This window comes from Eriocheir sinensis, chromosome 46 (assembly GCF_024679095.1).
Source record: "Eriocheir sinensis breed Jianghai 21 chromosome 46, ASM2467909v1, whole genome shotgun sequence".
In the NCBI taxonomy this organism is placed as follows: Eukaryota; Metazoa; Arthropoda; class Malacostraca; order Decapoda; family Varunidae; genus Eriocheir; species Eriocheir sinensis.
This window is the reverse complement of record NC_066554.1, coordinates 4,544,977-4,566,605: the sequence shown is the minus strand read 5'-3', so window position 1 is coordinate 4,566,605 and position 21,629 is coordinate 4,544,977. Positions and strand designations below refer to the sequence as shown.

The following is a 21,629-nucleotide window of genomic DNA, read 5'->3' as shown; positions in this document are numbered from 1 at the left end:
TGTGTGTGTGTGTGTGTGTGTGTGTGTGTGTGTGTGTGTGTGTGTGTGTGTGTGTGTGTGTGTGTGTGTGTGTGTGTGTGTGTGTGTGTGTGTGTGTTTCGGACCAAATGTGTACCAAGTTTTATTGTAAATTGTACTTTTTATGTGGTCAATAAAGTAGCTGCGAAGTGTGTGTGTGTGTGTGTGTGTGTGTGTGTGTGTGTGTGTGTGTGTGTGTGTGTGTGTGTGTGTGTGTGTGTGTGTGTGTGTGTGTGTGTGTGTGTGTGTGTGTGTGTGTGTGTGTGTGTGTGTGTGTTCTCGTTCCATTCGCGAGTCCTTGTGTTTCCTCAAGCAGCGCAGAAAGAGACAGACTGCTGAGTGCTGAGTGTGTCTGCGGAGCGTCAGCGAGGCGGGGAAGATAAGGAGACTTTATTCCAAGGCTGGAGACAGCGTAGAGGGAGGCGGAGGGAAGGTAAAAATAATGTATGGGACGGGAAGGGGAGAGGGAAATAGGGGCGAATGTATCTACACCGCCTGAAGGGAACGCAGGAGAGGGAGAAGAAATACGTGCTCGGCTTTTTAAATCCGTTCCTGTTACTCTATTTTTTTTCTTTCTCACAAATAAACTTGTGTACAGAGTTATCCGATCCGGCTCTTGTTTCTGCAGCTTTTTCGTTGTGCTCCTCGACGTAATTCCGGCAACCATACCATTGTTAACTCCAAACAAAAGACGAGGAGACAAAACTGAATATTTCTCTATGGAGAGGAAAAGTTGTGTTGTAAAAGTCATAATTATTATTTTGAGCGAAAGGGAGCGAGCGACGCAGAGCAGCCTGTGTCTAGGAATGAAAGTCTGTGGGTCTGCTCCACCTGCTCCTCGGTCTGGCTTTATTTCAAGTAATCTGTGAGAGTGGCGGCAGCCTTTCCTAAACTTTCAGCTGCCTTAGATATAAGTTTTGCATCTGTTGGAAACTTACGAAAGTTTAAAGTAGAAGTTGCGTGTTTAGCTTTTTTTCAATTTCCAAAACACAACTGCGTGCAATCATATCGGCGATGTCTCCTTTTTTATTTAGTCTCGAATGTCTTGCTTTTGTAGTCTGGCGGGCGGCGCATCGATTCCCTGGCCAGGGAGGGAAGGCAGGGGTGGCTCGGCGTCCGGCGGCCCTGACCGACTGGCTCAAAGGCGAAAGAACAGGAGTCACGAATTCTCTGTAACGAACGCCAACTTGTTTTTTACTAAATTTTAAAGACAAAAACAAAGGCAAAACGCTTTCCATTTCTATATCCAAGTAATCTACATGTCCATCCATCCTTGCACTTCATGTTTGCTCCGTGGCGCTGCAAGGGATCTTATGTCACCGTAACAATCTATAGGTTGCTAATTAAAATTCATTCAATTTAATAGACAGAAGCTGAAGCCGACTTTCATTATCACCCTGCAACACATACTGGTGTTTAGCTTTAATGAATTCTGAATAACTCACCCGTTTTAAGTTTTGAACCCTTTAAAGGTGTCTGGCATACTCACCCCAGTTGTCCCAAGGAGGTAAACAGACTCAAGGCGCCCTAAAAGCCTCTCACTGTATTGCAGGTGCACACAACGTGCAAGTGTCAAGAAGCTCATAGAAAGGAGGTTCTCACGCGCCACCCTGGGAGTGGACGTGGCGGGGGATCAGCGGGCGCCGACCCAAACACGAGTACTCGGGGCTGGCCAGGGGACGGCCGTGTCAGTGAAGCACGAAACCGCCGTCAGCCTTAACCGTAAAGTTAATACATTATATAACAGTGACACTAAACTAAAAATCCGAATTGGCTTGCAAGTTATCAGAAGATCTGTTTTCGATTACGTAGCAGATATTTTTGCACACTAGAACTTCCAAGTATATTGAACAAAATCTGGGAAGAAACGCGAAAGATATTTCTAAAAACTTTGAATGAATGCATATTGTTCACTCGTGTGGTTTCAGTTGAAAATGAAACTATCAGTGAATGAAGAGGAAAATTCCTTCATCCCAATCGTTTCATCCAGCTTACCTCGGCCATTCGTCTGCCGCCCACCGCTCTATATTCAGGCCACAAATACACACGTGTTTTAGGTACTCCTTTGTTTTAGTCATATTTCTATACATGTACCTCCAAAGTAGATTGGTTAACAAAACGACTGTAAAATAGAAAGAAAAAAAAACAGCAGATATATATATATATATATATATATATATATATATATATATATATATATATATATATATATATATATATCTATATATATATATGAGAGAGAGAGAGAGAGAGAGAGAGAGAGAGAGAGAGAGAGAGAGAGAGAGAGAGAGACCATTAGCAGCCAGAGTGATTAAATCTACCCACACAGCGCCATGGACGAGCACAACGCTACCAAGGCCGGATAAACAGTTGTGCGTTTACATTCATAATTCCTTCATTTAAGATATATTGAAAATAAATTTCCATCTATGCAAACTTATTGTATACAGTATTAAGTTGCGTCCATAACTGTGCATGTAAGAAGCATAAGCTGTGTCTCCACGCGTGTTCTCCCCGACGTCCTCCCCGCCGCCCCTCACCGAAGGCTAAAACATTTTTGATGTTGCTTTGTTCATTCATTTCCTTTACTGAAGACCTTCCCTGTGAACCCATCAGTCCTTTACAGACTTTGCCGCCGGCGCCCCGCCACGCTGCCTGCGCCCTGCCTCCTCAGGATGATTTATGCATGACGGCTGCCCTGCCCCCCACGCCGCCTGAACAAACGCGACGGCGATGATGATGATGATGATGATGATGTCCATATATATATATATATATATATATATATATATATATATATATATATATATATATATATATATATATATATATATATATATATATATATATATACATATATACATATATATACCGTGTGTGTGTGAGTGTGTGTGTGTGTCGGCAAAAGAGATCGGGTATGCTAGACGGTGGTTGCTGGAGTCGCCGCCGCTGCTCCATTATACGCGGCCACTGGAAGGATCCGACGGGAACACCGCCCCGCTCAATGTTGTGTGTCTGTCTGTCGCCGACCTCCTGACATTACGAGGCTGACATGAACAGCGTTTTCGCATTACATTTACAAATGAATTGCCTTTCATCGCTGCATCTTCATACATTTATTCTTTTCATTTGAAGACACTGTATGTTACGGGGACTTCAGGATGATTTGGAATGTTTTCCGCGCTGGCAGATGCGAGGAGCAGCTCCTCAGATGCAGACGTGCGCCTATCTCCCACTAAGGGTCCAATTTTGTCATTACTTTTTTCCTTTACATCAAACATTTCAAATAGTTCAAATAATAAAGTCGAGTAAAGCTTGCAGCACCAAATTGCTGATAAGAAGGATAACTGTCAGCACCAAATGATCAGTCCTCACATGGACTCAGTTCACGATGCACCTAAACAGAGTAAACCGCTCAGCCCCGCCTCAAAATGGGCCTGAATCGAATGCCGGTGCCCCTCCAGACAGCCTCAACTTGCTTTGGACTTGAACATTGAAAAAAATATCAAAATAAAGCACACCCATTAGTACACTGAGGGAACACTCAACACTGCTCAGCACCCAGCACCACCCGGTTTTATGTATTGACCAGTTCTGTCCCCAGCCACCATCCATCATTCATCCACTCATCCACTCGACCGTCCTCCATCTACCCATTAATATTGTCATCCTACACACTTAACTAACTCATCTCATTCGCGAACCATTTACCGATGCAGTTATTCTTCCACCAGCCTTTCATCCACCACGCCTGCCTCTGAACTGCACCCTATAACCAGCTCTGCTACCTTCTAATCCATCCCGTAATCCACTCTTCCACAACTAACACTCCAGCCAGCCATCCACTCTGTTACCTTCCACCTTTCTCCTCGTCATTTTTTTCTGTTCATTCCTTTTATCCTCTTCATCCACCCTTCGCCCTCCACCTATTCATCCACATCGTCATTCTCTGCTCATTGTCTCATCCACTTCATACACCCTCCGCCTTCCACCTTTTCACCCACACCGTCACCCTCCGTCCTTCATCCATTCCCCCGCACCGTCACCCTCCACATCCACCCTTTCACCCACCCCGTCACTCGCCGCCTGCGTGCTCTCCCCCGCTCACGATCGCACCGAACATTATCCTTCCCTCGTCTGCCTCAAATGAATTGCAGGAAGAATGGTTTTGCAAATTCAATTTTCTGGATAAACAATGTCACTGTCGTATTACATAACCGTAATTAAAAGTGTGAGATACGCTCCAAATTTTCCCTTGTCAATCCGATTACAAATCAAATATTTTGCTTTTCATAACCAGTCCGTAAATCAAGTCACATTTTTCGGCCAAAACTCTCCTCGGTCAGGGCAACAAATGCAGCCATGACCTGCCGATTTTCGAAATAATAAAAAGGAATAAATTAAATGTTGTAAAGTTTGTCACTACTTTTATCTATAATTATTTTGATTATTTTTACATCAAAAGTGTATTTTCTTTTCACAACAAAATTTCTCTCAACAATTATACCCTCCCACGGCCTCGCTGAACACGCCTCTCTATTCTGGTTTATCCCTACGCTATCTACTCGTAGACCCCTTATACAAGAGTTGACCCGCATCCCTTTAGCTGGTAAACTCTGGAACACCCATTCTGTGTCTGTAATCCCCCTTGCCTACGACTTTAACACTTCCAAGAGGGGATTATCAAGACACATCTTCAACCTATTCTGACTCTCTCTCTCTCTCTCTCTCTCTCTCTCTCTCTCTCTCTCTCTCTCTCTCTCTCTCTCTCTCTCTCTCTCTATATATATATATATATATATATATATATATATATATATATATATATATATATCAACTATTCTCACTGTCTACTATTTGCAGGAACAGCGCCAGTGAGCTTTTGCTTCGTCTTTTTTTCTCTTTTTTTTCTACTCCTGAGCTGCTTCCGATATTGTAAAAAAAAAAATGGATACCTCAGTGGATTTGCAGACATATATTTTACATCTTAAAAAAAAAATTATACTTCCATCAAAGGCAAATGTTTTCAAAAGACATTTTATTTATTATCAGACTCAAAACTGTGGAAAAGTGCAGAGCTGAATAATCTATCAAGCAACTGCAGCCTTTGATGATTAAGTAACACTGAAGGTAAAGCCACTAACATGTAAGTGGTCTGCTTTTAAGTTATATTTACTTTCCATTTTCCTACCCATTAAATACATCCACCTATCGGGCCACATGTCAACATTTCTTTCATGGCGAATTCATGGGAGAGAAGATGGTCGGTCTGGCACGGCCGTGTTCCCCTCAGGAAGACAGAACGAAAGCCTCGCCTTGTCAGTCAACATCGTCGGCCAGCACAGGCGGCTGAAGGACCTCAAGCCCGCCTCGAGGCCCCTGGGCGTCCTGCTTGCCGGAATGGTCCACTTGCAGGGAACGCGCTGCTGTGGCTGAGTGGGCCGCCTTCGCCTCGTTGTGTACAGGCCCCGCATGGCACGCCGCGGCTGCCGTAAAGAATCAGCATCGCCCTGCCCCGCCTGGCCTCGGTGCCGCTCCTCGTAACGGAAAACTCTGCAGCCTCGTCCAGCTCAGTAGTCAGACTCCCTATTTAATTTCGGCAGCTCCGGGCCGACCTGAACTTTCTCACGGGGTGGGGGGGAGTGGTAAGTGATCGAAACCTTCGACTTGAGTTATCGAAATATAATGATATGTGGTGCAAGTTTGCAACCTACCACTTTATTTCCGTAGAAAGTACAGACGTGACCGGCATAACTATTTTGTGGTGGGTAATGAATATTTCACGTATTTACCCACTAACCCATTATTATTCCCGGCGCACGGCAGGCATTTTTGTGCGAAATACAACGGAAAGTCAAATACCGGACCGGCAGCTGGCTTAACCAAACACTGGTGACACTCAGCAAATTAAGGCAAACATACACATAAATAAATTAAGACTGGCAGCATGAGGCTCACATATGATGCGGTAGTGAACGTGCGGTAATTAGCGTGAGGTCGGGGTTGTGATGCGTGCTTCGTCGTCGCGGGCTGGTCACGGTGCCATGTGTTGCGCGCGGGAGTGCCTCGCCTGTGAGGGAATGCCTGGCGCGTGCGAGGCTCAGTGAAGCTCCGACGTCCCCGGCGAGAGGGTGTTGCGCGTCACGGTCCGTCAGGCCCCGGTCTCCCTTTCCAAAAGTTTACATTGTTCACACCTGCGCCAAGCCTCCGTGCCAGGCCCTGAGTGCAGCGACCGTGGCCAACGGATGATTCGTGGCGAGGAAAAAGTTGCGTCGCGGGTCCGTCGAAGGTCCGTTGGTGTGTCTGTTGCTCGGAGGCAGGTCAGTCCGCCGGGGCAACAGGTGGCTAGGGTCACGGCGCGGCCTCACCTGCGCTGACCTGCTGGACCTCACCTCGCACACCCAAACAATGAACTTGACCATTCAGTGACTGGAGGCATTGTGACAATTTATTATGTCGATATTCAAGACGTTGAACACAGTAACCGTAACGCTTGTGGTCTTCATCAATTGTTAACGACTGTTGATTGCAGAATAATAACGTAAAGAAGATTGCAGATTCATCCGTGAAGACATTAATTCCACATCCTTGAAGTACCTGATTGCTGAGCAAGCCTGGCGGAGTTTGGACGTCGAGAGATAATGACAAGGCAGTCGCGAGGCAGTGAGAGGCTCGCCTAAAAGTCAGCGCTTAGAGGGGACTGTCTATCGGCCTGTGTGTCTGTGTCTGTTTGCTGGGCCTGGACACACGGCGGCACGGTGAGTTTTTTGCTACTTTTGTTACTTTGGTGCAGCAGGTAGTGATTAGCGCCGCTCGGTGCGTGGGCGTGCATGCAAAGAGGCGGCGCTGAAGTTCTGTGCGACGATAAAACTCGAGCATCAAAGGTAAATGGGAAATGGATTGTGTTCTCTGTAACGATTTCCGGGCGACACTGTAAATGTTGTGCTTTTAAGAGTAAAGAATATGTTGTGACGTGAATGTTGCAGCGTGTGGGTGCTCCCTAATGAGATACCTTGCGTAAAACTTGGCTTGCTCGGGCTGCACTATTACAATTATTATAATTGCATTAATGTTAACATTATTAATATAACTATTATTATTATCATTATTTCAGCCAGACATTATTGTATGATTTTTTTGTGCACAGAATACCTGCTGGACGTACATACGCAATGTGATAACGGAATAATACGTAGTAATAACCTGCATGATAATCAGATCATATCTATTAATACTGGAACAAAACTAATACAAAAATAACGTCCTGTGTAATCTGCATGCATTTAAAATTATAGGAAGTTAAAGAACACAATGAAGTGTAGCCAGTGAGTGCATAAAAGGTCATCGTTATGCGAATAAAATGAAAAGTAAAGAATTTAACAAATCCGGGAATAAAACAAATACTTGAATAACCAGAATGCAGCGTAGCACAACACATATGAGCAGATAGTTGACGTAATGTAGGAAATGGGACAATGAAAGAACAAAGTAGGAAAACCGTGGCAACTGAAGAATAGAATAGTAGTAGTGTCACAATTACATAATGAACAGTGAAAGCCAACTGTAATGAGATAGTTAAAAGGTATATCCAACATGACAGCCAAATAACATGGAGATAAAGCACTATGGAGAAGCACTAAATGACAGGGAACGAGCAGCAAGACAGTTGAAAATATATACTGTAGCCACACCATTGGAAAAAAAAGGGGGATCTGACAGCGTATGAACAGTATGACAGAAACCTCATAGTACGTAATGAAGAGTATGACAATTAAAGAAGATATAGTGTATGTAATAGGAGAATAGGGAAATGACCAGAGTATGAAAGAGTATGAAAGACAAACTATGAAAGAGTATGATAAGTTCGGCAGAGTAATAACAAAGATAATTAATGAGGAATGAACAGTATGACAAAGTAGGTATATATATACAACGTAAGCCAAAGATATGAGAGTTTATGGTGAATGGCAGTATGATTAGAGATGTATAATGGTATGTATGATTAATATGGCAGCGAGATAATTGATGGTGCCTGAGCAGTGTAACGATTAAAGAATATACAGTGTAAGCAATATGAGAATTAGCAGCCTCTGTGAAGTTCATTATGAGCCTGCTCTCTCAAGGCGGTAATTGTGTTAGGGGGCATAACGAGGCTGCCGACACCCTCCCTGCCCTCAACCACCCACTCCCCAAGCCTCCACATCACCCACCCCCAGCCAACACCACACCCAGCCCTTCCATCCACCTAAACCCCACCCAACCCTCCAACAAACCCACCCCCAGTCACCCTTCCCCCCACAGCCCACAGCAATTCTACCTACCCACCCACCAGTTCCTGTATCCACATTCTACCCACCCCTTCACCCCTCCACATGCACCCACCCCCCTCCACCCAGCCACAACCCCCTCCCGCCTAGCACCCATCCTCTCTCCCGTCTATACCCCCGCTTCGCATGCCATCCGCCCAGCACACCCAGCCGCCCAGAAAGGTCGCTGGAACACAGACAGACAGACGCACACAAACATAGCCACAGAGACTCTAAAATAAGCAAAGTCACGCAGCCAGACCGACAGATAACACACACACACACACACACACACACACACACACACACACACACATTCACGCACGCACGCATGCACGAACGCGCGCGCGCACGCATTCTCTCTACCTATCTATATATCTATCTATCTATCAATCTGTTTATCTCTATCTATATATCTGCAAGATGGCGCCACTATAAACACTCGCCTGCGCCAGAACGGGCTGGGCCGACCATCAGGCCCCACCTGGAAGAAGCCTTGGGCCGACCATCAGGCCCCACCTGGAAGAAGCCTTGGGCCGACCATCAGGCCCCACCTGGAAGATGCCTACCGGCGCAATAGGCAACAACGTAAAAAAAAAAAAAAAAAAAAAAATATCTTGATATCTACCTCTATCTCTCTATATACCTCTATCTATCTATTCACCTACCTACTAACTGCCTATATTTCTATCTAACTTTGCTACACTGTTCTGCACATCCACACACGCACACACGCTCTCTCTCTCTCTCTCTCTCTCTCTCTCTCTCTCTCTCTCTCTCTCTCTCTCTCTCTCTCTCTCTCTCTCTCTCTCTGTGTATATATATATATATATATATATATATATCTATCTATATATATATATATATATATATATATACATATATATTCCTTCTGGCTGCACTTCCATAACAGCATAAATATTTTAAAGCAAGCATTCATAAATAATGGCTGCCCTAACAAAAACTTTGACAACATACTTCATTGATACAGGACAAAGTCACAGCTTGTGGACTACCTTATACTACTGAAAATCAATCAAATATTCATAACATTTATTACCTAAACCAATACTCACCTGCCTATAAAATGGATGAAAGAATCTTAAAACAATTAATAACTAACAACACAGAATGCACCAACCCCAATGATAAACTCCAACTCGGATATATTATAAAAGCAGAGCTACAACCAGCCTCATAATGAAAAACAATAATAACCCTACACCCCCTCCTCTAAAACAAAACAAATGTCGTGTACGAGTTCTCCTGTCCTCTTGGAGAATGTGAGCTCCAACATAACTCGTACACTGGCATGACCACAACAACCCTGTCTCGTCGTATGACTATGCACTTGGCATCTGGAGGCCCCAAAACCCATCTCAATACCAAGCACAACACGCCACTAACACGGGATTACAAAAATTCTAAGAAAAGAGACTGACTATATTAGACTACAAATATTAGAGGCCCTACTAATTAAGCAAAACAACCCAGCAATAAACAACCAATCAACAGGCTCCCATAGAACACTGGAGCTTAGTTAACCTCCCCACATCCCGATAGAGGGCACCACAGTCTTAGCCACACCCCTCCAGCCCGCAGCTCTCCGCGCCGTTCAGTTCAGACTTCAGTGGCCCGCTGATCACCACCTGGCCAACACCTTGCTGGTGCCACTCATTAAGACCTTTAGATTTTTTTGTTAAGAAAGAATGAGTGAACTGCCATTATGGCATTACTTTTAACAAGACTTGTATTAAAGAAGGGTTGCTCCCCACCTACACAAATATATATATATATATATATATATATATATATATATATATATATATATATATATATATATATATATATATATATATATATATATATATATATATATATATATATATATATATATACACACACACACACACACACACACGTTTAATAACCTGTAGCACACATTTAGCAACAGTGGATGTTTCATGACGTTTCATCACGCGCACGACGCCCGCCAAAATGCTGCCCCGTGAAACATAACTCGCACGGCCTCGACCTTTTGAGGCTGACAAGAGGCATTGCGGCTTCTTTGTGGACTAATTCATCCATGAAGCAGCTGAATATTGAAAGCCATAATAACGTAATGTTCACCGCAAGGCTCCATTCTGGGCCGGGTAAACAGCCTCCCTGCAGAGCTTGCCTTCCCTTTTGTCGAGTAATGCACTGCATTTGCACACAACGGACGGAACTCATCGCTACAACGCGCCCCTGCCTCGGGAATTCATATAAAAAACTCGCTAATGGACTCCTGTGCCGTTCGGAATTCCTACAGAATACTAAACAGAGCCACTCAATACCGCCGGCAAAGACGAAGCTCCGGCCAAACACGCCGTAATGACACTGATTGACTAGGGGCCGCTCGCCGCATTCACATTGCATGCCGTTTTTCTGGGCGCGTTTTGTGCTGCTCGACACTGAGCCGCCACATTAATGCATAAAACATGTTTCCCATCACCAATATTTCCACGCCTCTGGCCGCGCGCCGCGGTACCCACACAATCTAGTTTTGCATTACAGTTTTAAAATGTCATGGTATTTTTTTCCACCACTGTCATGTATATTTTTTATAACATTCCATAATCTTTATACGTGAAACATATTCATAATTTTGTTTCACTAAAAATCAATTTCGTTGTAAAATTTAGGTGGTGTAGATCCGGCCGCCGAGGGGGCGCCGCGGTGTGGCGCGCCGCCACTTCCCGCCGCCGGAGTTAATGACTAATTCATGGCCTAATAAACAACGGCTGGGAACAAATTACCTCGGAGATCCTTAACCGCGAGGCTCCTGTGAGCACACACCGAACACGCGCTGAATATTCTAACTGTGTATTACTCGAGTGTTTGTGAACTTTGCGTTAATGGCGTTACCCGCATTGTATTTACCCGGTCAAGGACGCTTACCTCCCACGGCCCCGCCGCTCAGACATATGACGGCCCTGCAGCTTTTCCTCGCGTTCTGAAGACAAGACGCTGGGCGCCCTCCCCCCCCTCCCCCAACCACTCGCAGCCTCTTTCCTTCACTCAAGCGGCGACTCCGGCGACTCCTCAGGGAGACTCACCTTCCTTGTTCTCAGATTTTCTTTTGTTCGGCGGCGCCACCTCCCGCCCTCGTCGCCGACTTCTTTCTTTGACACACGATGCCACGAGAACTTCCAAGGTTTTGCTCTTATTATTTGCCTCCGTGCATCACTCACATGTCAACGAAATAAAACTATGCATCGAACATTATGAGACATGATTTTTGCAGCATAACATGATGCTGAGGGCAGAAGGAAAAAGCTTGCCCGTAGTGCACTTAGAGAGATCGTAAACTCCGCCCCAAGTCGTCTGAGCACTAAAAGGCGTCTTCAGGCATATTTATGCCACAATTCCTGATGGCGAAGTCAACCACCGTTGGCGTTCACTGCTTCAAGCAACGCTACCCTTCACAGACGCTTCGGTTCTCGGTTTATATCGCTCTAAACTCATCCATGATCATCTTTTCTGCCATGACAGCCACAACACTTCCATAGCACAAAAAAGAAGGAAAAAGAAGCATCACATCATGGCACAATTCACATGTCTTGATTTACTGTCCTTGTGTTTCCCAGGTTCATGTGTCTCTGGTTCAGACATGCCTGGGCCGCCTTGCCATTCCTCACTTTGCTCTGTCAGCGGACCTTCACATTTCTTATCAGTCCTACGCGTCAAACCTTCCAGAAAAAGAACTCCAAGAAAACTTCACTGGCACATGGGGAAAAAATGTGCGCAAGGTTTTTTACGAGCCAAACAAAAGATGGAGGAAAACACAGGAGGAAGACGCTCTGTTCCTCTTTCTCTTCACCTCCTCCTCCGCCACGCCACGACTCGTCTGCTTCGTCGGTTCAGTGACGAGAGCAAGACACGACTCACTCACGTTTAATCTTCGCACGATGAAAAATACGAGACGACGATTCATTACGACAAAAGGACGATGAAGCTTGTATTTGTGTCCTTTGTCTGCGTGTGTGTGTGTGTGTGTGTGTGTGTGTGTGTGTGTGTGTGTGTGTTCTCTCTCTCTCTCTCTCTCTCTCTCTCTCTCTCTCTCTCTCTCTCTCTCTCTCTCTCTCTCTCATCGTTTCCTCACACACACACGCGCAAACAACCCCCTAAACACACACAAAAACACACCCCTTGCGCCTCCCCCTTACGATTCCCCACCCACCCCACACGCTCCTACATCAATGGACTGCAAGAAAGAGAAAAAAAGGAGAAAAAAAGACAAGAGCGGTACATCGGCGCGCTCCCTTCTGTCGCCGGAATGACGCCGCTTCAACAGGTGAGCTCCATCATTGCCGACGAACATTTTTAAAGCCTCGCCCTCGCTTCGTCCATCTCCCAGCCTCGTCGCCGCCCTCGTCACGTCTCGCCCCTACCACCCACCAACCTCGTCGCCAATCTCGTCTCGTCTCGCCCCGTCCAAGGTCTAAATAAATAAAATAAATAAAATAAATGCTCGTCGCCGCCCTCGTCACGTCTCCTCGTCTCGCCCCGTCCACATCCCACCCTCGTCGCCGCCCTCGCCTCGTCCCGTCCTTCCACCTCCCAACCTCCTCGCCACCCTCCCCTCGTCTAGCCCGTCCACCTGCTTGCTTCATCGCCGCCCTCGCCAGGTCTTTCCCCATCCCGTCCACTCACCAGCCTACCACCCTCCCGCCCGTCCTCCGCCGACACTGTGTCTACGCAACATGATAAATATTTAAGAGTGATCTCTGGTAATTAATTTCGTCACATTTGCCCGCAACAGATGCAAGGTTAAGTTTCACCTTTCGGCATTAATTAATTACAGCTAATAGCTTTATGTCGACGAAAAAGTATCATTCACTGAAGTATTAATCAGCTAATTATTTTAGTGGTGGTTCTTCGGCGTGTCCTAAAGCTATTTGGTTTTATTGTTTATTTTTGTTTTTACTGCACCTGTGTTTTTTTTTCAGGTAAGAGAGAGAGAGAGAGAGAGAGAGAGAGAGAGAGAGAGAGAGAGAGAGAGAGAGAGAGAGAGAGAGAGAGAGAGAGAGAGAGAGAGAGAGAGGTAAAGAAAAAAATACAAAGACTGCGATAAGAACACTCAGCCAGGCAGGCAGATACCCACCAAAGAGAGAGAGAGAGAGAGAGAGAGAGAGAGAGAGAGAGAGAGAGAGAGAGAGAGAGAGAGAGAGAGAGAGAGAGAGAGAGAGATTGGCAAAAATATGTATGAAAAGACAGACAATCAGACGTCACATACACACACACACACACACACACACACACACACACACACACACACACACACACACACACATACACACACACCAACAAACAAACAAACAACAAAAACAGAAAGACAAACAAAACCACAAGAATATCCACGAGAAAGAAAATCGACAGAAAGAAACAGAAAAAAGGAAGGAAAGAAGGAAGAAAAGAAAGAATGAAAGAAAAAAAAGAGAAATGAGAGATGGCAAAGATATACAAAAGAAAGGATAAGAAGATAAAAAAAAAAAAAACTACAGACATGCGGATAAAGACGAGTAAAAAGTAAAAGACAGACAGACAAAGACAGGCAAATAAAAAGAACAGACATTGCTAAACATACAATCAGAAGAAAAATAAAAAAAAGAATAAAAAAAAGAATAAGGAAAAAGTAAAACAGCGCACTGCAATCTCTCTAAAAGAAGAGGCGACAAAGAGAGAGAGAGAGAGAGAGAGAGAGAGAGAGAGAGAGAGAGAGAGAGAGAGAGAGAGAGAGAGAGAGAGAGAGAGAGAGAGAGAGAGAGAGAGGACAAAAAGACAGACAGACAGACACACAGACAGACAGATATAGCACACATTTGCACCCGGTATAGATAAAACTATTATATCCAACACCACAAGAAAACATCACGACCACCACCACCACCACCACCACCACCACCACCATATCAACACGAACACCCCACCAAAACAAGCATCACCATCAACACCATCAAACTAACCAACCAACCCCATTACCACTAACAGCATCACCAACACACCACCACCACCACCACCACCACAAGGGCCTTTCTCTCCCCCCTTACGATACCAGACACTACGACTACTACTACTAAACACACACACACACACACACACACACACACACGGAGGCCCCGGAGGCATAACATCACACCTTTCCCCGGCAAACGCACTCATTATTCCTCCTCGACCTTGAGTAGATGCAATCTTCGAGGGGGAGAACAAAATGAAGCAGGTTCCAATAAAGGAGGAAGGGGTGCGGATGTGGCAGCTGGAAGAGGAGGCGAAGAAGAAAGAGTTGCCGAGGAGAAGGAGAAGGAGGGAAGAGGAAGAGGAGGAAGGCTTCAAAACATCACGGAAGACGAGGAGGGGCAAGGTGTGTGGAGTAAACAGATACGCACCATAATGAAAATACATGTATACGCTATAATGAAAAATATATATATACGTATACATAACTCGAAGGGGCACGCACCAAGGTAGTAGCAGTAGAGGAAGTGGAGGAGGACGAGGAAGAGGAGGAGGAGCAAGGTGAGCGGGGGATGGAAGGGAGACGGTCACATGTCCATTCAATTACACAGGATCACTTTATACCCCAACTCCCTCGAGGTGGTCTCCGTTTTGTGTAATGTTATTGCTTCCTGCACCGGGGCGAGGGCGGAGCTGCGGGGCGGGGCGGGGCGGGGCGGAGTGGAGGAGGAGGAGGAGGAATGGAGGAGGAGACACGACACCCAGGGATCAAGAACGAGTGTCTCTCAGGTATCAGCGGTGAAAGTCAGGTATTTCTCCACCCTCGTGCGTGCGTGTGTGCGTGCGTGCGTGGATGCTGGAGAAAGATGGTTGTGAGGTAGTTCAATGGAAAGCCAAAGAAACGAGAGGGAAGGACAAGAGAGTGGATAGGGTTGTTGAGTTTACAGTGTGTTAGGAGAGAGAGAGAGAGAGAGAGAGAGAGAGAGAGAGAGAGAGAGAGAGAGAGAGAGAGAGAGAGAGAGAGAGAGAGAGAGAGAGAGAGAGAGAGAGAGAGAGAGAGAGAGAGAGAGAGAGACGCAGGTACCTCCACAACAATACAGGTAAATGTGCTCCCTAGTCTGAGTACCTGTCCGTCTGGGAACGCGTCTCGGGGCCCAGACAGCAGGACAGGTGACACTAACGGCTGATGGCAGAGATGCGAGTGAGTGAGGAAGCGTGGCAATCTAGCACATAAACCATCGCTCCCAGAGAGAACCACACATTCAAATATTCTTAGGGTGTTGGCAATGATAGAGAGAAATCATCATCATCATCATCGGATTGCAGCACCACCCCAGCAAGACCTCGTTCAAGCGAAAGACACATAAGTAAAACAGTCTTGAATATCTTGTAGTGTTCTCATGAAACGTCTTCATCATATACATTTCATTATAGTGTTTTTCTTATTCGTAACGTTATACTAATTCGTTCAAGTCTTAGCGTGCGTGTGGGTGTTGCTTCTGATGTCATTTGTTAAGCTTCAGGAGTCTTTGCTACATCATAAAACGCCTCTTCCTGTATATATGTGTAGTGTTTCTCTTCCTCGTAACGTCACACTTGTTCATCTACATCAGTTGTTGTTGTCTTTTTTATCTTTTACTTTTGACATCGCTCACTTTCATCCGTGACGTTCTCTTCCCCCTGAGTGGCGTGTCGTGACGGGTCTCCAAGCAGCTCCACACCTTTTTTGCCGTTTTCTTTTTTTCCTCCTCCTTTTTTTTTGTTTCCACAGTCACACTCTCCTTGCCTGCAGCGCCCCTTCCTTTTCATCCTTCCCGGAACACTTTTCTCAAATACCCCTTCGCTCCGTCTTTCTGGCTGACGTATGGCCGCCCCCCTTCACCGACCCCTTGAATTCCCACACACTCATGTACGTATTTGTCTTCCGCGGACCTCCTCCTCCCTACGCCGTGTACGCAGTGATGCAGCTGTCGTGTAGGGACCAGGAAACAAGGCTTGCGAGGGTAATGGAAGCAGCCGCGTCCCGAACAGCTGGCCAGACATTGCTATTCTCGTCAATTAGAAAGACAGATCTACCACCAGGCTTGCTTTCCTCTGGTCCTACCCCCTTCAGTCTCCTCCCTCAAGGTCAGAAACACGTTTTCGTCAATTAGAAGGACGTATCTAACACTGCCATGCTTTCTCCTGCCTGCGTCCCTTCCCTTTCTTCCTCATGGTTACAACAGAGTCAGAACGGAATCATAACCACGGTGCGAGGAGCCCGTACCACCATAAACTATCACAGCAGAGTAAAGCAAAGTGAGGACAAGTGGAGGAGAGTGGAGAGGAGGCGCAGGTCATGTCATCTTGTCTGAGAGAGGGCAGCAGAAAAGGGTGTGAAAGAAAAAAGGAAGCTGGTAGGAAGGACTTAGTGGGAGAGAGAGAGAGAGACTGTCGAGGAAGAGAGGATGCCTTTCAGGGCCGGATTACTTCATCTTGCTCACAGGGACGCAGTTTTGTGAGTTCCTAAAAACAGCAGCGCCATGACAAACCTCCATTATATAATAACGAACAGCAGTAACAACTGTAACGTAATAGCAACAATAATAACAACACTGCCAACAACAACAACAACAATAATGATGATGATGATAGTAGTAGTAGTAGTAGTAGTAGTAGTAGTAGTAGTAACAGAAGTAGTAAAATAGATATAAGAAATATTGATAAAAATATAATAGTACTGTAATAATAATAATAATAATAATAATAATAATAATAATAATAATAATAATAATAATAATAATAATAATAATAATAATAATAACAACAACAACAACAATACCAAAAAAAAATAATCCCAACCACCATAGTACAAACGTTCCATTGTTAGTCTCCACATAAAAGTGTATCCAGTAAACCGAACAAAAAAACGATAAACAACGCTGATTACATTACCATCGGCGCCAGACAACAGTGCCGACAGACAGTTCGCGGGGAAAAATACAATTAATGAATGGCGTTTTTATGCAGCGTTTGGCAATAACTCATAAACGCCATGAACTGACGAAACACTGAAAGCACTTGATCAGTCCTTGCAGCCACGCCCCGGGGAGAGGAGAGGGGAGGAGAGGGGAAGGGTGGGGAGGAAGGTAGAGGAGAGGTAGACAACAGAGAGGACGCAAGACACCCAGGCCCCCTCATCCTATCACCCCAGTCTCTGTACAATGCTTTTCATTTCGGGCCGCACCATCAGTCACCGGCGGCCTGTGAACCACCCCGCGACGGCCACAGACACTGGCAGTAAACAATGGGAGCTTCAGAGGCTCGGACAAGCTCCCGTGAAGCTCGTGTGCAGCTTTAAGGTGACGTGTGGCGGGGCGTCGCTTGCAGGTGGCGGCCCCCTGCCCGGCGCGGCGCGTGGGGGACGACTGACTATTCCATGACAATACATCTCCTCCTCTCCGTTTTTCGAATGATGCGAGAATATATAATAAACAAGGCAATATGGAGGCCGCCAATGATTAAGGAGGCCGTGCGTAAGTCGTAAAGCTGCAGCGACTGAGAACTTCGCTCCCTGAGAACACCAAACGGGAGTTGCGAGTTTAATAATGCCTCGCGGTCTCAGGAGACACTTGCTCTTCACATTACGCCTTATATCTGGCCCTGAATCACTCACCCGGCTCCATTTACTCCCCAACACACTGGAAGCTGCTCAGTAATAGAATTCCAATAAAGTTTCTCGAGTTAAAAGTAAAGGAAATAACGCAGGCCTCCCCCGATGCAGGGCGGCTGTGTTGCCTCTGTTCGATAGTCGTATGTCTCTCTAGTGACCACCCGGAGCCTGAATGTTATTGCTGCACCGGGCGGCTTCAAGCGTCAAGGTTGACTGGATGTTTATAGATCAGTTGAGTGCAACGCTGAGAGACTGCATGAGTTGGCGTGTAAACACAATTTGTAATTAAATGCTCATTAACGCCAAAGTTTGTGCTCACAACGAGAGGCAACATTGTCCGCTCAGCACCGGTGTTTTCCTGTAACGAGAGTTTGGCGGCGATGCGACCCGAGCCTCGACAGGCCGGCACTCCGCGTGATGATCGAGGTGTTGCAGCGCCTGACAGCCTGTGACGAGCCGCCGCTGCAGAGGACGCGAGGCTCACAATCCCTTTTCGCAAAGAAGAATAAAAGTGCACCGAGTCCTGTTGTTTTATCTACCACTCACGCAGCTTCCTCTCGTCGCTGTTCCGTCCTCGCGCCTCACACTCCAGGCGCCGCTCGTCGGAAAATTGAGGCGTCCTCTATTCCTGTGGGCGTGCAGGCAAGATGAGTCACCTGTCGCTGCTGACTGAGGGCGGTTGGGTGCGTATTGTGTTTGTTCAATGGTGATTTATGTGGTTCGATACGGTGTCGCGGGTGAGGTAGGTTGACATATGTGCTTCCGTGACGTTATTGCAAGCCGAGTCAGCTCCAAGACCGCGTGCCGTGCGTGCTACACCGCGGAAACGTTCACTGCAAGCGTTGTTATAAAGCTGACGTGCGACGATATAAATAAACTGCCAATCCACTGAGAGTAGGGATCAGTCAGCCGCTTTTTACTGTTGAGCCGTGAACGCAACTCATCACCGGCCACTGTGATCCGCGTGACGCGCCTCCACACACGGCCCTTCATGAGAAACGAGCTATGGCGCCTCGTTCCTCCCGCAGGACCACGCAGCCCCCTGCACGCCGTTAACGAGGTGGCAGTAATAGAGTGGCGGTGTGGAGGAGGTTATTGAGTGTGGGAGGGCGGCAGTGTGTTTGGGAGGTGGGGCGGAGGGTGTTAACTAGGTCTCTCGCTGAGCTGGTGGGAAAATGTGTGTCGGGAGCCCGGAATTACTGATACCGAGCAAGATGGAACGGCGGCGGCGAGGCGCGGGTCTGATGAAGTCACACCCGCCGCCCAGACCACAGAGACCACTTACCTGTCAGACGGACGCGGCCGGGACTTGTTTTTTTTCTTGGTCACGCTGTCTTGTTTTTACAGTAGCGCAAACTGATCAAGGGATAAACAAAAAAGAAAACTGAATATGAAAATAAATCAGTCACCGGCGGGCTTTATTTGTTTTCAGTGGACATTTTTGTTTTCTTGTTTTTGCCCTTGAGCGGTTTACTCTGATGTAAAAAAAAAAAAAAAAAACGCCGAAAAAGAAGGATGAAATGTTGATGTCTCGAGAATTTATAACTGAATAAGTGAACGGTCATCAAAGTTGAGAGTCTACGATATAGACGCGGCCCCGCTGCATTCGTCTTTCTATTCTAGTTCATCCTTATTCTGTCCAAATTCCTCATGCAAGAGTTAACCAGCATCTCCACTCTTACATCTCTTTCATTGGTAAACTCTGGAACAGCCTTCCTTTGCCTGTATTTCCTCCTGCCTACGACTTAAACCTTTCTCAAGGCGGGAGTGTCAAGACCTCTCATGTGGCCACTCATCTCCATTTCATTATAGGAGCAATGCGTAGCGGGCTTTTTTGTTTTCCTTTGTTCTTGTCTTTGAGGGGCTTCCTTTACTGTAAAAAGAAAATCACAGCGTATTCAAGCGTAACTGCCATGAACCGCTGTTTTATGTACCTCTCTTCTTACCATAGCTTCAAGGACTTCAGGTTGGATGAGCACGAAGCTCTCAAAGTTAAAAGCTCTGCGAAAGAGGTGAATATCCGGCATGTCTCTCATAAACTGTTTTTACATCTCTCTCTCTCCCTCTCTTTGCTGCTTTTCTCAGAACCATTTCGTGCATTCAAAGCTGGATAACAAAAGATCATCAAGTTTAAGTGCAGAGTTGTACAAAAAAGTGAACATTTTAGTGTATTTCGGTGTATGTGCACTGACCTGTTTCCTCCTCTTCACCTTGCGTCTTGCCATCATTTCGAAAATAAAGGGCAGACTGAGCAAATGATCCCTCAAGTTCAAAAGCGCTATGAAAGGAGCGAGTATTTCAAGAGAGTATTCCGGCTTATATTTGCACTGAACTGCTACATTGTTGGGGGGAAATGAATAGAGGAGCGCACAGACTTAGAGAGATTAATACCACGTTTTTTGCGAGTCTTTCCGGCTTGGTGCAGGGCGTTGTAACCAAGGCAACACAGCCATCTCTGAACGTCACTCTCTCGACGTGGCTACAAGGGCTGCCCCCTACCACCCCGTCATGAGTCTGTGCGTCTCTCTCATTAGCCTCATTTATACGGGGAAGGGAAAAGGCGGGTCGGCAAGCACAGCCGAAAGTAACACAAAAGAGAACAAGAACAAATAGCGAGTGAAAGATAGAGGCAAGAATCAGGAAATAACACAAAAGAGAGCACAAATAAATGACGAGCAGAAAATAAAAGAGACGAAACAGAAAACAACAGAAAAAGGAACACGAACAAATGACGAGTGGAAGATAAATACACGAAACAGAAGACAGAAAAGGGAAAACGAAAGCATGACGAGTGGGAGATAAAGAAGACACGAAACAGAAAACAACAGAAAATATAACACGAACAAATGACCATTGGAAGACAAAGAAGACACACAACAAAGGAAAGTTTAACAAGAAATGGAAACGAGCAAACTAAAATAATAAACAACGCGACGCACGCTATACAACAAAACAAAAGCAAAGCAGGAAATAGGTTTACGGTAAATCTCTACCATTTTCTAAGCGATGGACACCTTTCAGAATCTAGCGACAACAACAAACCTCTTCCCAGTATATCATAAATCCTCAAACACCATCCACATTTTACATTGAGAAAAGGGGGATTTTTTTTCTGCTAAGCTCACGGACCCCTTTAAACCCATCTCCAAGCCCCTTGAAGGCCCATCGATCACAGATTAAGTAACACAGAAAGAGGACATGGCGGGGAAAGAATCGACACGAGTAGCGAGCGATCAAGACAAGAAATGATAAAAGGTTTAGCAAGCAGATGTGAACGAGCTGACTAGAGTGATGGGGAGAGACACCTAATACCGTGATGAGAGATAGGAGGAAGAAAGATGAGACGAGATGGGAAGCCAAGAATCGACGTGAACACTTGGGAGCGCGAAACACGAAACAAGGAAATAAGAAAAACTAGAAAGAAAGAACCTAATACCATGATGGAAGGGAGAGATGAGATGAGAAGCCAAGAATCAACGTGAGCACTTGAGAGCAAAACACGAAACGGTGAGACTAACAGAAGAAATTTAGCTGACCAAACTACCACACAGAAAGACTCTCAGTACCAGGACGGAAGAGAGGATGAAAGAAATGGGACGAGATGAGAAGCCAAGAATCGACATGAACACAGAGAGAGAAGAGAAACACAAGGAATC

General features: G+C 45.8%; 1 protein-coding gene across 2 annotated transcripts in view; it reads left to right on the top strand.

The window, feature by feature from the left end:
- The first annotated feature begins 5,049 nt into the window (after nt 1-5,049).
- The window catches only part of LOC126980993 (uncharacterized), a 57,804-nt gene continuing 41,224 nt past the window's right edge, over nt 5,050-21,629 (top strand). For both annotated transcript variants that reach the window (XR_007733697.1, XM_050831532.1), the window contains exon 1: nt 5,050-6,776. The gene's annotated coding sequence lies outside the window, so the exon portion shown is untranslated. The remainder of the gene's footprint in view (nt 6,777-21,629) is intronic.